The 12,609-nt window shown below is 41.6% G+C and overlaps 1 protein-coding gene across 1 annotated transcript in view; it reads right to left on the bottom strand.

The window, feature by feature from the left end:
• The window catches only part of LOC126185117 (ER degradation-enhancing alpha-mannosidase-like protein 1), a 189,814-nt gene that overhangs the window by 143,073 nt on the left and 34,132 nt on the right, over positions 1-12,609 (bottom strand). The window lies entirely within an intron of this gene.

Genomic DNA, 12,609 nt, shown 5'->3' with positions numbered 1-12,609 from the left:
GTGAGACTGAGGAGGCATGGAACACTCAATAAGGCAGTTTACGCCTCAGGGTCACCTGCTGCCACCGACTTTTTGCCTGAGCAGTCTATATCCATTGTGTCTGAGGGTCCAGCGAGATCTAGGTCCTCAGCGGACGCCAGAATCTCCACCTCATCTGCAGACGCAGAGCTTGTAGGTAGCGGTGGTGTGGGGTGCCACTGCAATTCTCTTGGTCTTGGGAACCTTCTCTTTGGATTTCTCTCGCTGCTTCTTGGGTTTCCCTGGCTGGCAGGACTTCACTGATTCAGTTTTCGGGACTGAGGATGAACAAGCTCTACGACCAGCTGCTTTTGGCTCTTCAGCCACTGGCGGGTGTCATCTTTCAGACTAGCAGAATCCTGGGAAGGCAGTGACCCAAGGGACCCCTTCCTAGCAATAGGAGCCGAAGAAGACTTATGTTTCTCCGGCTCAGAAGTGGTGAGTGGTGACTGATAACCCGATGGTTCGGGGGGGGGGGGGGGGGGGGGGGGTGGTTTGCTCCCAAAGTAGTTGGTGCAGGAGCAACAGAGAGGGAAGTGCCCCCCACCATCAAGGGAGCAGGTATAATCTTCCGGCTTTGAGAGGTAACTGGGATTGCCAGAACTGACGGGGCCAGAACTTCTGTACCAGCGGCGTAAGACGATGTCATACGTACAAGATTTAGGCGTTCAAATTTCCTCGTAGCCTCAGTGTATGTCAGTCGGTTCAAGGTCTTGTACTCCCCGATTTTCCTTTCTTTCTGGAGAATCCTGCAGTCAGGCGAGCAAGGCAAATGGTGCTCTCCGCAGCTGACACGGATGGGAGGCGGGGCACATGGAGTATTGAGATGTGATGGGTGTCCACAATCTCGACATGAGACATTGGAAGTACAGTGGGAAGACATATGACCAAACTCCGAGCACCTAAATCACCGCATTGGGGGAGAGAGATAGGGCTCTAGATTACAGCGGTAGACCATCACCTTGATCTTCTCGGGTAATGTGTCGCCCTCAAAGGCCAAGATGAAGGCATCGGTGGCAACCTCATTATCCTTCAGACCCCGGTGGCATGCTGAATGAAGTATACACTTCGCCGCTCTAAATTGGCACGCAGCTCATTGTCAGTCTGCAATAGAAGGTCCCTGTGAAACATGATACCCTGGACCGTTTTTAAGCTCTTATGGGGCGTGATGGTTACAGAAACATCCCCCAGCTTGTCACAAGCGAGTAATGCCCATGACTGGGCAGAGGATGCTGTTTTAGTGAAGACTGACCCAGGTCTCATTTTAGACAAGCCCTCCACCTCCCCAAACTTGTCCTCTAAATGCTCAACAAAAAACTGAGGCTTCATCATCATCATCATCAAAGATTCTCCATCAGCTCTCTAACATATAAGGTTTAGGGGCGAATAAGAGCCACTGCCATCCTTACCCTGACATTCTCCCCACGGTGTGGCCAGGGAGGGGAACAATTTGGGGTCGTACTTCTGGGCATTGAATTGAGCCCGTGAACGCTTAGAGACTGCTGGTGTTTGACCACCAGCAAGAGATGATGTACTACACTTCATGGCATGTCACCTGCCCTGATACCACCCAATACAATCAGGGCCCTCCCCACAGGCAATAACCAGCCACAGCAAGAGCCACCTGGCAGGATGACCATTACCGGGAGTCCTGATGCCCCAGGGTGACTGGCATACACTCCTCGGCATACATGGGAAGTTAATGGTGCAGGCATCAGCAGGGTGATCCCTGTGGGGTCAGGGGGCTACAACCAACAGGGTACATGGCGGCCCCAACACAACGGACTGGCTACTGTGCTGGATATCAGGTGCAACCAAGCAAACAAGTCCATTATCATCGCCAGCATAGAGAACTATACTGCACAGCTGATGGAAAAATATGCACCCAGGAGGGTGACCTCGCCCAACAGTTTGAGAATGAGCAGAAGTGCAGATCCACATCGACAAAGGAGGCGATAGGTCTCACTGCATGATGGACACAATGCACCATGTAAGGGTGCCCTTCCCCAATTGGCTTGCTCTTCGGGAAAAATTTTGAAAAATGGAGGTCAGACCCTACAGGGGACCATCACATAGAGGCCAAAACGTGAGAGACTCCTTTTAGCCACCTCTTACGACAGGAAGGAATACCTAGGGCCTATTCTAACCCCTGGACCCACAGGGGATGAGGAGAAGGGGGTAGAGAGTATCAAGATTGCAAAGATTGTGAAGCAGCAATTGAACTTTAGCATGTTGTGCTCACCAGTTTTTCTGCCACTGCGAGGTCAAGTTTGCTCTTCGCCACAGTTCAGCAGTGGCCATTCATTCTGGTGGACAGTTGGTTGGTGGTCATTACCACAAAAAATGTTATGCAGAAACCGCAACAGAGCTGGTATATAACATGGCTACTTACATACTTGGTCCTGCCTCTGATGGTATGCGGTAAGCCTGTGACGGGACTAGAGTAGGATGTGCTGGGTGGATGAATCAGGCATGTCTTGCACCTGATGATCTCCTGTGGCTAGGAGATTCAAGTGGAAGTGGCGTAGGGATGGACCAAGATGTGTAGGTTGGCTGGGCAGCAGAATACCACTTTAGGAGGAGTATGAAGGATTTTGGGTAGCATGTCCGTCATTTCTGGTCACGATGATGGATAAAGAGAGTAGCAGAAAGAACTCTCCCATAAGGGAAGCTAAGAAAAATGAAATCAAGTAAGATAGGACTTTGTTTATTGCCTAAGAGCACACAAAATGCCGTTTAAGAATACGCAATATTAATGTGTTTTAAGCAATACATCACTCAAATGGCTCCCTCCATTGTTGATACATTGGTTGAGGCATTCTTTGAAGTTTTTCATTACTCTACGAGTCATATTGAGCATGATTGAATCAACTTATTGAGTTATCATTTCCTTGAGGGCCTCTAAAGTTTGAGGGCAGTGTTGGTACTCCTTAGACTTGAGACAGCCCCACAAACGAGTTACAGAGTGTCAAGCATGGCAAATATGGTGGCCACCCAGTATCACCATGCAAAGAAATGTCATGTCCAGCAGACATTTCCACCAATGTCAGTGATTGACATGCTGTGTGGGTGGAAACACACATTCTCAAGGTCACTGAACAGTTCCACTAGTTCTCGCTGTAGGAAGTCACACAGCATAGCACAGCACCAACTGCTGTTTACTTTAACACTCAACATTTTCTTCGAACAAAAAATACAGACAAACCACACTAAAATTAAAAACAGCACACCACACTGTTACTTTGGTACCATGGAATGGTCGTTGATGGAGTTCCTGGGGGTTGTTTATGGACCAGTACCTACAATTTTGTTTGTTTATTGCACCTGACAACTTAAAATGTACGTAGTCTGAAAAAAATCACATCTTTTCAGTAAACATTTCAAAGCATGTTTTGACACAATGTTGTATGGACTTTTCTGCCCAGTTTTTCAACCAACGGTGTCTTGTAGGGACCCATTTTCAAATCTTGATGCAAGATTGTTCTCAGACTCTGGCCAGATAATTGTTAAGGCTAACACCTACTTTCTTGTGGAATGTCGAGAAGATTGTTGAACTGAACCCCTCACTGCAACAACATTTCCTGAGTATGTAGAAGCCCTTCATCGAGCTTACGGTTCTATGCCGAACCTGTCTCTTGAAAATTCAAAACCCACAAATAAATGATTTTCTCACTGGAAACAGGGTCCTGACAACCGAGCTTGAAGCAAATGCGGAAGGCATGTTGTATGGTTATTTGCACTCCGCCTTTTTAAATAAACTGCTCAAAGACAAAAGCGTGACGTTCAGCTGACCAAGCCATGGCATACACTGAAAATGGCATGTATGCAACTATTCAAGGACACATCCCCCAACCACTCTACTCTGTTGCTGTCCGCTGCATGCTGCCTCTCAAATCGGGGAGTTCTTTCTGCTGCACACTGTAGTTGAAGCCTTGGCACTGGACATGGTTCAGATGCTCCAGTCCAGGATGTCACCGAGTGATGAAGGGAGCCTTTGCAATTGGTTTTTTTGGGCTGGTTCGAGGATTAGGGGTGTATGAGGCTATTAATAAAGTCATGGGTACATAAAACTAAAACATATTATTTACAGAAGAATGGAGAAACTAGTGTGAGCCGACCTTTGAGAAAAGCACATTGTGGTCCATAGAAATGTATTACCACCTGAGGCAACACTGACCCAACAACTTATCTTAGAAGACAGACTGAATGAAGAATTTGTAGATTTAGGGAAAGCTTTTTACAATGTTGGCAGGAATACACTCACTGAAATTCTGACAGTAGGAGAGATACAATACATGAAATGAAAAGTTATTCCCAACTTTTACAGAAATCAGATAAAATTTATAAAAATCAAGGGGCATCAAAGGGAAGTGTTGGTTGAGAAGGAAGTGAGACGGGGGACAGTCTGTCTCCAATGTTATTCTATCAGTATGTTGAGCAAGTTGTAAAAACCTGACAAAGGAGAAATTTGGAAGGAGAATCGAAGTTCCAGGAGAAGAAATAAAAACTATGATGTTTGCCAATGTCATTGTAATTCTGTCAGACAGAGCACAGGACTTTGAAGAATAGCTGAACACAATGGATAACATCTCAAAATGAGATTAGTAGATGAATATCAACAGAAGGAAAACAAGGGTGACAAACTAACTCGGGTAATGCTGAGGTAATTAGGATATGAAACAAGATGTCTAAAGTGGTAGGTGAGTACTGTTATATGAACAGCAAAATGACTGACAATGACTAAAGTAGACAGGATATAAAATGCAGACTGGCTATACCATGAAGCACATTTCTGAAAAAGGGGAATTAACATCTTACATACATTTAAGGAATAGGAAGTCTTTTCTGAATGTACTTGTGTGGAGTGTAGCCTTGAACTGAACATGAATGTGGGCAATAAGCAGTTCATACAAGAAGAAAATAGAAGCTTTTGAAATGTGGTGCTACATAAGAACACTGCAGATCATATGGGTACATTGGATAACTACTAAGTAAGTACTGAAACTGGACAGGAAAGAAATATTGGCACAACTTTATTAAAAGAAGTACAAATTGGTATCCTCCATTTTGATGAATGTGCACCTCCATACAACCTGCTAACTTCAATGGAGAAGTAATATGTCACACCGTATGTCCAACAAAACTATTTTATTTTTATTACAGCATAGTACTGAGATACCTTTCTGTTGGTCAGTATTTAGGCCTCTAGAGGGCAACTGGATGAGCTAATATACTCACTTTGTTCTAAAATAGGGCTAGAACAACTTTACCACAAAGTATGCCAACCAGGATATACCAATTATGCCACATGTTTGAACTGTTATTTCTGGATTGAGGCTTCCAATAGAAGCAAATGTTAAATCAACATATTTAAACATAGCCTTGGTAAGCTAATATCACTTCCTTTATGAGTACTAAACCTGTACAGCCTCTTTGTGATGCATTTCAGATTCTCTCTTTTATAGAAAGTCTGACATAGTATTCAAGACAATCCTCGTACAATTTAACGTAGCTGGTTGTTTTATAATTAGATGATAGCAGTATCATGTTTATGTAAAGAGGTTTCCTAGGTGCTGGTCTGTACGAGGTGCATTCAAGTTCTAAGGCCTCCGATTTTTTTTCTAATTAACTACTCACCCGAAATCGATGAAACTGGCGTTACTTCTCGACGTAATCGCCCTGCAGAAGTACACATTTTTCACAACGCTGACACCATGATTCCATGGCAGCGGCGAAGGCTTCTTTAGGAGTCTGTTTTGACCACTGGAAAATCGCTGAGGCAATAGCAGCACGGCTGGTGAATGTGCGGCCACGGAGAGTGTCTTTCATTGTTGGAAAAAGCCAAAAGTCACTAGGAGCCAGGTCAGGTGAGTAGGGAGCATGAGGAATCACTTCAAAGTTGTTATCACGAAGAAACTGTTGCGTAACTTTAGCTCGATGTGCGGGTGCGTTGTCTTGGTGAAACAGCACACGCGCAGCCCTTCCCGGACGTTTTTGTTGCAATGCAGGAAGGAATTTGTTCTTCAAAACATTTCCGTAGGTTGCACTTGTTACCGTAGTGCCCTTTGGAATTTGTTCTTCAAAACATTTTCGTAGGATGCACCTGTTACCGTAGTGCCCTTTGGAATGCAATGGGTAAGGATTACGCCCTCGCTGTCCCAGAACATGGACACCACCATTTTTTCAGCACTGGTGGTTACCCGAAATTTTTTTGGTGGCGGTGAATCTGTGTGCTTCCATTGAGCTGACTGGTGCTTTGTTTCTGAATTGAAAAATGGCATCCACGTCTCATCCATTGTCACAATCGACGAAAAGAAAGTCCCATTCATGATGTTGTTGCGCGTCAACATTGCTTGGCAACATGCCACACGGGCAGCCATGTGGTCGTCTGTCAGCATTCGTGGCACTCACCTGGATGACACTTTTCGCATTATCAGGTCGTCACGCAGGATTGTGTGCACAGAACCCACAGGAATGCAAACTCTGAAAGCGATCTGTTCAACAGTCATTCGGCGATCCCCCAAAACAATTCTCTCCACTTTCTCGATCATGTCGTCAGACCGGCTTGTTCGAGCCCGAGGTTTTTTCGGTTTGTTGTCACACGATGTTCTGCCTTCATTAAACTGTCGCACCCACGAACGCACTTTCGACACATCCATAACTCCATCACCACATGTCTCCTTCAACTGTCGATGAATTTCAATTGGTTTCACACCACGCAAATTCAGAAAACGAATGATTGCCCGCTGTTCAAGTAAGGAAAACGTCACCATTTTAAGTATTTAAAACAGTTCTCATTCTCGCTGTTGGTGGTAAAATTTCATCTGCCGTACGGTGCTGCCATCTCTGGGACATACTGACAATGAATGCGGCCTCATTTTAAAACAATGCGCATGTTTCTATCTCTTTCCAGTCCGGAGAAAAAAAAATCGGAGGCCTTAGAACTTGAATGCACCTCGTAAATATCTTTAATGATTGTGTCCACAACTAAGACAGAGTACAGGCAGAAGCACATACTCCCAGATGGACCCCTACTGGAACAGGAATATCACTTAGTAATATGGCAGAAAATCAGATGTGATTCTTCACATGGTGTAGTAAATTAATGCAATCTACTTATTCTCCACCAACACCACACTCTCAATGGGGAAATCTTATCAGATTCATGGTATCCAGTCAAATACATTCCAAAAGCCCAAGAGGAGACGATGTTAATATATTTCTTTCTTATGCTATTTCTCAATGAGTAAATACACTGCAACACATTTTCTTTTAGATGTGTACACTGGTTATAGTGTTGATAATCTGACAAACCCTGTTATGGAAAATATACTAAGAGCTCTTTGCTGTGTAGAGAAGGTATACTGACATGCAGTCCGAACAATCTGAATACATACCTCTCTACTTTCAGAAAGAAATGTGGTATTTTATCTGCTCTACTGACTGGTATTGTTCTTGTTTATGATTTTGCTGTACAAATTCATCATTCATGTTATCCGAGTTCCAATATTATGATCTCCATAGTTCAACACGTAGATCATCTGCTGCCCCTATTGTTTTCCATGATAATGCTTTCATGATGGACTTCAACAACTGTTGTCCAGAAGAACACAGATGCCTTTTTAACAATGAGTTATAAAATTTTAGCACCATTTATACCAATCAGTTATTCACTTGATGTTTCTTAGCCAGCCAGTAAATGTGTATCTAGTTTCTTACAGATTTAAGTGAGGTGATTTTATTGAAATGACTCGCCAATTTCTCAGTGACAATTGCAGTTATGGCACACATTCTACTTTTCTGTTCATTTTTGTTAACAAACTATTTAGTAGAGTTTGCTGATCTCTCCAATTTGTTCACGACATCGTTTGAAGAATCAACATACAGTAGTTAGTGACACACTGCAGATTTCTGAGCTCAATGTGGGAAGTTTTAGGCACACTGGAGTGATTACAAGGCAGTGTTTAACTGTGTTATATTTTTGAAGTAAATAAAACCTTTATTAATGGTTACCCCAAGGTGATGAGTGATGTTTGCATCACCAATGAAGAAATATCTTGGGACCCTTTTCAAGGATTCAGCTAGGTCAAAGCTCTTCTGTTTTCTGTTGAAATAGAGAGGAAAGGACTGCATATTACCACTGTATTACCCACTGGCAACCAGAAAATGCCAATAGCCCCATGTATTTTGTCCAACATAAAACATGGGGAATAACTTAGTTTTTGCCATTTCTTAAATTAACAAATTCAGTTACATTTATATGACAGAACTGATAGGCTAACCAGTCACAGGGGCTGTTTTCTGGGCTTGCAGGTGATATACAGTTGTAAGCTTTAGGTACAGTTGATGGTAAACTATAATTTAACTACAAAATTGTAATAACTCATTTCAGTTGCTTATTTGGGCTGCAAGCTGACAAACATCTAACATGGATACACCTCCTCTTACGGTCTAATTGTATAACTTTGGCAGAACATTTAAATAATATCAAGAGCAAAGGTAACAACTCTGGGTGGATCATGGATGGAAAACTGGATTAGTGGGCTGCAAAAGACACTTGAGATAGTCTGGTTCGTTTGTTCTACAGAGCGGTAAGAATAGATAAAACTTCTACCAATAACACAACAAACAAACAAACAAAGAGAGAGGGGGAAAAAAAAACAGGATGGAAAAAAGAGAGAACATGGGAGGATTTCAATGCTGTAACTGCACAAAAGCACATAATAATCTGGTAATACTGCATTAGTAGTTCTTATCATTCTGCTAACAAATTAAAGGTATATTGTGGAAAGAATCTGATTAATTTTTCCAACTATACAATAAGTCACTAAAACCACATCAAGATTTGTCAGGTAAAACAACTACTTCCAGAACAATTACGTTGTTACTGAAAAGTTTAGCATAACATGAAGCCATCACATTCACAAAAGTCGTACAAACAGTTCCTAGAATCGTGCTACATAAGAAGCATTACAAGAGCATTCAAAACTTCTACAGATTTTTTACGTATCTGCCACCCATTCTACAAACTTCACCTCACATGAATCATCTTATTCAACTTCTGCATAATGGTACTATCCCACCAACCCATACATACTTCTGTAACAACCTCAGCATAACTAGTCTGAGTGTCCCCATATCTATTCCGAGCTTTACTCTTCTGTGCACTACCTTCTGCCTGGTTTCATCGATTTTCTGAATCTGGCCTATACTTCCCCCCCCCCCCCCCCCCCTTCTTTATTCCCATTTCTTACAATCTCAAAACTGATGGATCTCTAACAGAAAAGAAATTAATTTAAGTACTAAAATGTAAATGACTTTCTAATCACTCAATCTCTGTTAACTAATTTCCATATTACACAACTCCTTGACCCATAACCTGCAATCTCAATGATTTTAAGACACTGACAACACCATGTGAATTTTAATTTTAAAAAGTTTCACTAACTTATTTTAATGTTTTATATGCTGGGAGTGACAAAAACCACATAAATGTTAGATGTTTCAATTTTTTACATATTGCTTTCAGATTGGAGATAGCAGCTTGATAATGCCCAAGGGGAGGGGGGGGGGGGGGGCGAAATTGAGAAGTTCTTTATCTTTAATGTTAAAAAATGGGCATTAAATAACCAAAAACCTAAATAATAAAATAATTACATTGTAATTACATCTATGTCTGCACCTACACTCTGCAAGTCACCTTGTGGTGTGTAGCGGAGTGTTCTTTGTGCAACATTTTTCACTTCCCCCTTTCCTGTTTGTTGAAAATGGTCTGTGGGAAGAATCATTGGGGGTAAGCCTTAAGGCTCGAATCTCTAATTTTATCCGCATGGTCTTTTCATGAGATATAGTAGGAGAAAGTAATATATTTGTTGACTCTTCTAGGAACACACCCTCTCAAAACTGTAACAGTAAACCACACGAAGCAGACCACCTCTCTTGCAGCATCTGCCACTGGGACTGGTTGATCTCCATGACACATTTGTGCTTACTTAATGACCCTGTAATGAAATGCACAGCTCTTCTTTGGATGTTCTCTATCTCCTCTATTACTCCTACCTGGTATGGATCTCATACAATGAGCAATATTGAAGTATTGGTCAAACGAGGGTTTTGTAAGCTAACCCTTTGCTGACGTACTACATTTCCTGGGGATTCTTCCAATGAATCTCAGTCTGGCATCTACCTTTCCTGCAATTAGTTTTATCCGGTCACTCCACTTTAACTTGCTCTGTATGCATTTTCTCATATTTCATAGAAGTAACTGCTACCAGCGACTGTTCTGCAATCGCATAATCATACAATATGGGTCTTTCTGCTTATGTACATGCAGTACATTACTTTTATTTATACTGAAGGTCGATCGCCACTCCATTCACCAAGCATCAATCCTCTGCAGGTCTTCCTGCATTTTGCTACAGTTTTCTAGTGTTGCAACTTCTCTCTCTCTCTCTCTCTCTCTCTTTCTCTCTCTCTCTCTCTCTCTCTCTCTCTCTCTCTCTCTCTATATATATATATATATATATATAGGTGTATATATATATATATATATATATATATATATATATAACAGCATCATCTGCAAAAACCCTTATGAAACCTCCCACATTGTCTACTATGTCATTAATGTATACTGTGTAAACACTCCCTTGGGGTACACCCAAAGTTACGTTTACGTCTGACGACTTCTCTTTGTTGAGAACAACATGCTGTGTTCTGTTTGCTAGAAACTTTTCAGTCCAGTTATACAGTTGGTTTGATACTCCATATGCTCATACTCTGTTCATTAGGCAGTAATGTGGAATTGTATCAATCCCTTACACAAGTCAAGGAACATGGCATGGCATCTACCTGCGCACTGATATCTACAGCTTTCTGGGTATCATGGATGAACAGCCCAATCTGTGTTTCACAATATCATTGAAACTTACTGGCAGATTAAAACTGTGTGCCAGACCAAGACTCTAACTCGGGAGTTCGAGACTCGGTCCGGCACACAGTTTTAATCTGCCAGGAAGTTTCTTATCAGCGCACACTCCGCTGTAGAGTGAAAATTTCATTCTACACACTATCATTGTTTATGGAACTCACATTGGATTCTTAAAGAGGAGATTTTTGTTCCCCAGAAATGTCACAGTACATGAGCATAAAAAATTTTCGAAAATTCTACAACAGATCAATGTCGGAGATATAGGTGTATAATTTTGTGCATCTGTTTGACAATGCTTCCTGAAAAAGGGAATGACCTGTGCTTATTTTCCATCATCAAGAACACTTTGCCTCTCCAGAGACCTATGGTACACTGCTGCTATAAGAGGGGCAAGTTCTTTTGCATACTCTACATAGAATTGTATTGATATCCTGCCAGGTCCCGTGACCTTTCTTCTGTTGAGTGACTTCAATGGCTTTTCTATCCCATGGTCATTTATTTTTATATCAGCCATTTTGTCATTCATGTGATGATTTAAAGCAGATACTACAGGGTGGTCTTTCCTTGTGAAACAGTTTTGGAAAAACATGCTTAGAACTTGAATTTTTTTTTGTGCTATCCTCTGTTTCAGTGTCATTATGGTTACAGATTGTCTGGCCAGATGGCTTCAATCCATTTACTGATTTAACATAATGCTAAAACTTCTTAGGATTTTCTGTCAGACTGGTAGATAGAATTTTACTTTCAATTTCATTGAATGCTTCACAAATGGCTCTCCTTACACTAAAATTGGCTTCATTTAGTTTTTGTTTGCCTTTGAGGCTTTGGCTGCATTTAAATTTGCAGTGAAACTGTCTTTGCTTTGTAGGAGTGTGGCGGGTCTTTTCCATCCCTCACAACTTTGCTTGGCACACACCTGTCTAAAGTGTATTGTACAATGCTCTTTAACATTGTTAGTAGTGGGGATGAAATTTTCATACTGAACACTCAGGTAACCTGGGATTTCTTCAACTTTTGTAGTCCTGTCTTCCTCAGTTGCGTGTAATATTACGGTATATTGATAATTTGTACTTATGGACCGTCTGACAGCAACTGAATAAAACACAATTTTAGTGCCATACGCGTTTCGCCTTTATTTTCTGCAAGGCATCATCAGTGGCCTGGAATATGTACATATGTTAGCTGTGACAAAAATGTAAATTAAATAGCTAACATACATCATATTCCAGGCCACTGATGATGCCTTGCAGAAAATAAAGGCGAAATGCGTATGGCACTAAAATTGTGTTTTATTCAGTTGCTGTCAGATGGTCCATAAGTAAAAATTATCAATATACCGTAACCTGGGATTTGTTTCTTGTCACTCTTGCTAAGGAGAAAGGCCTTTGTACCTTTGTCTTCCTATTTATAGCTGCATTCAGTGATGTTCTAGCAGCCTTATGTTTACTGACTTCCTGTTCTACACTGAGTTGAAAAGTTCACATCTGTTTGTCACCAACAAATCTAAGATGTTACCTTCACGAGATGGTTCTCTGACTAATTGCTGAAGGTAATTTTTGGATAATGCATTTAGAACTATTTTAAGTTATTTCCCACGTTGAAATCTCCACCCAATACTACAAAAGACCAGAAAATTTATGTGAAATATCCACCAAGTTTCC

This window comes from Schistocerca cancellata, chromosome 4, assembly GCF_023864275.1.
Source record: "Schistocerca cancellata isolate TAMUIC-IGC-003103 chromosome 4, iqSchCanc2.1, whole genome shotgun sequence".
Classification (NCBI taxonomy): domain Eukaryota; kingdom Metazoa; phylum Arthropoda; class Insecta; order Orthoptera; family Acrididae; genus Schistocerca; species Schistocerca cancellata.
The sequence above is the reverse complement of the archived record's forward strand: the minus strand, read 5'-3'. Positions and strand labels throughout refer to the sequence as shown.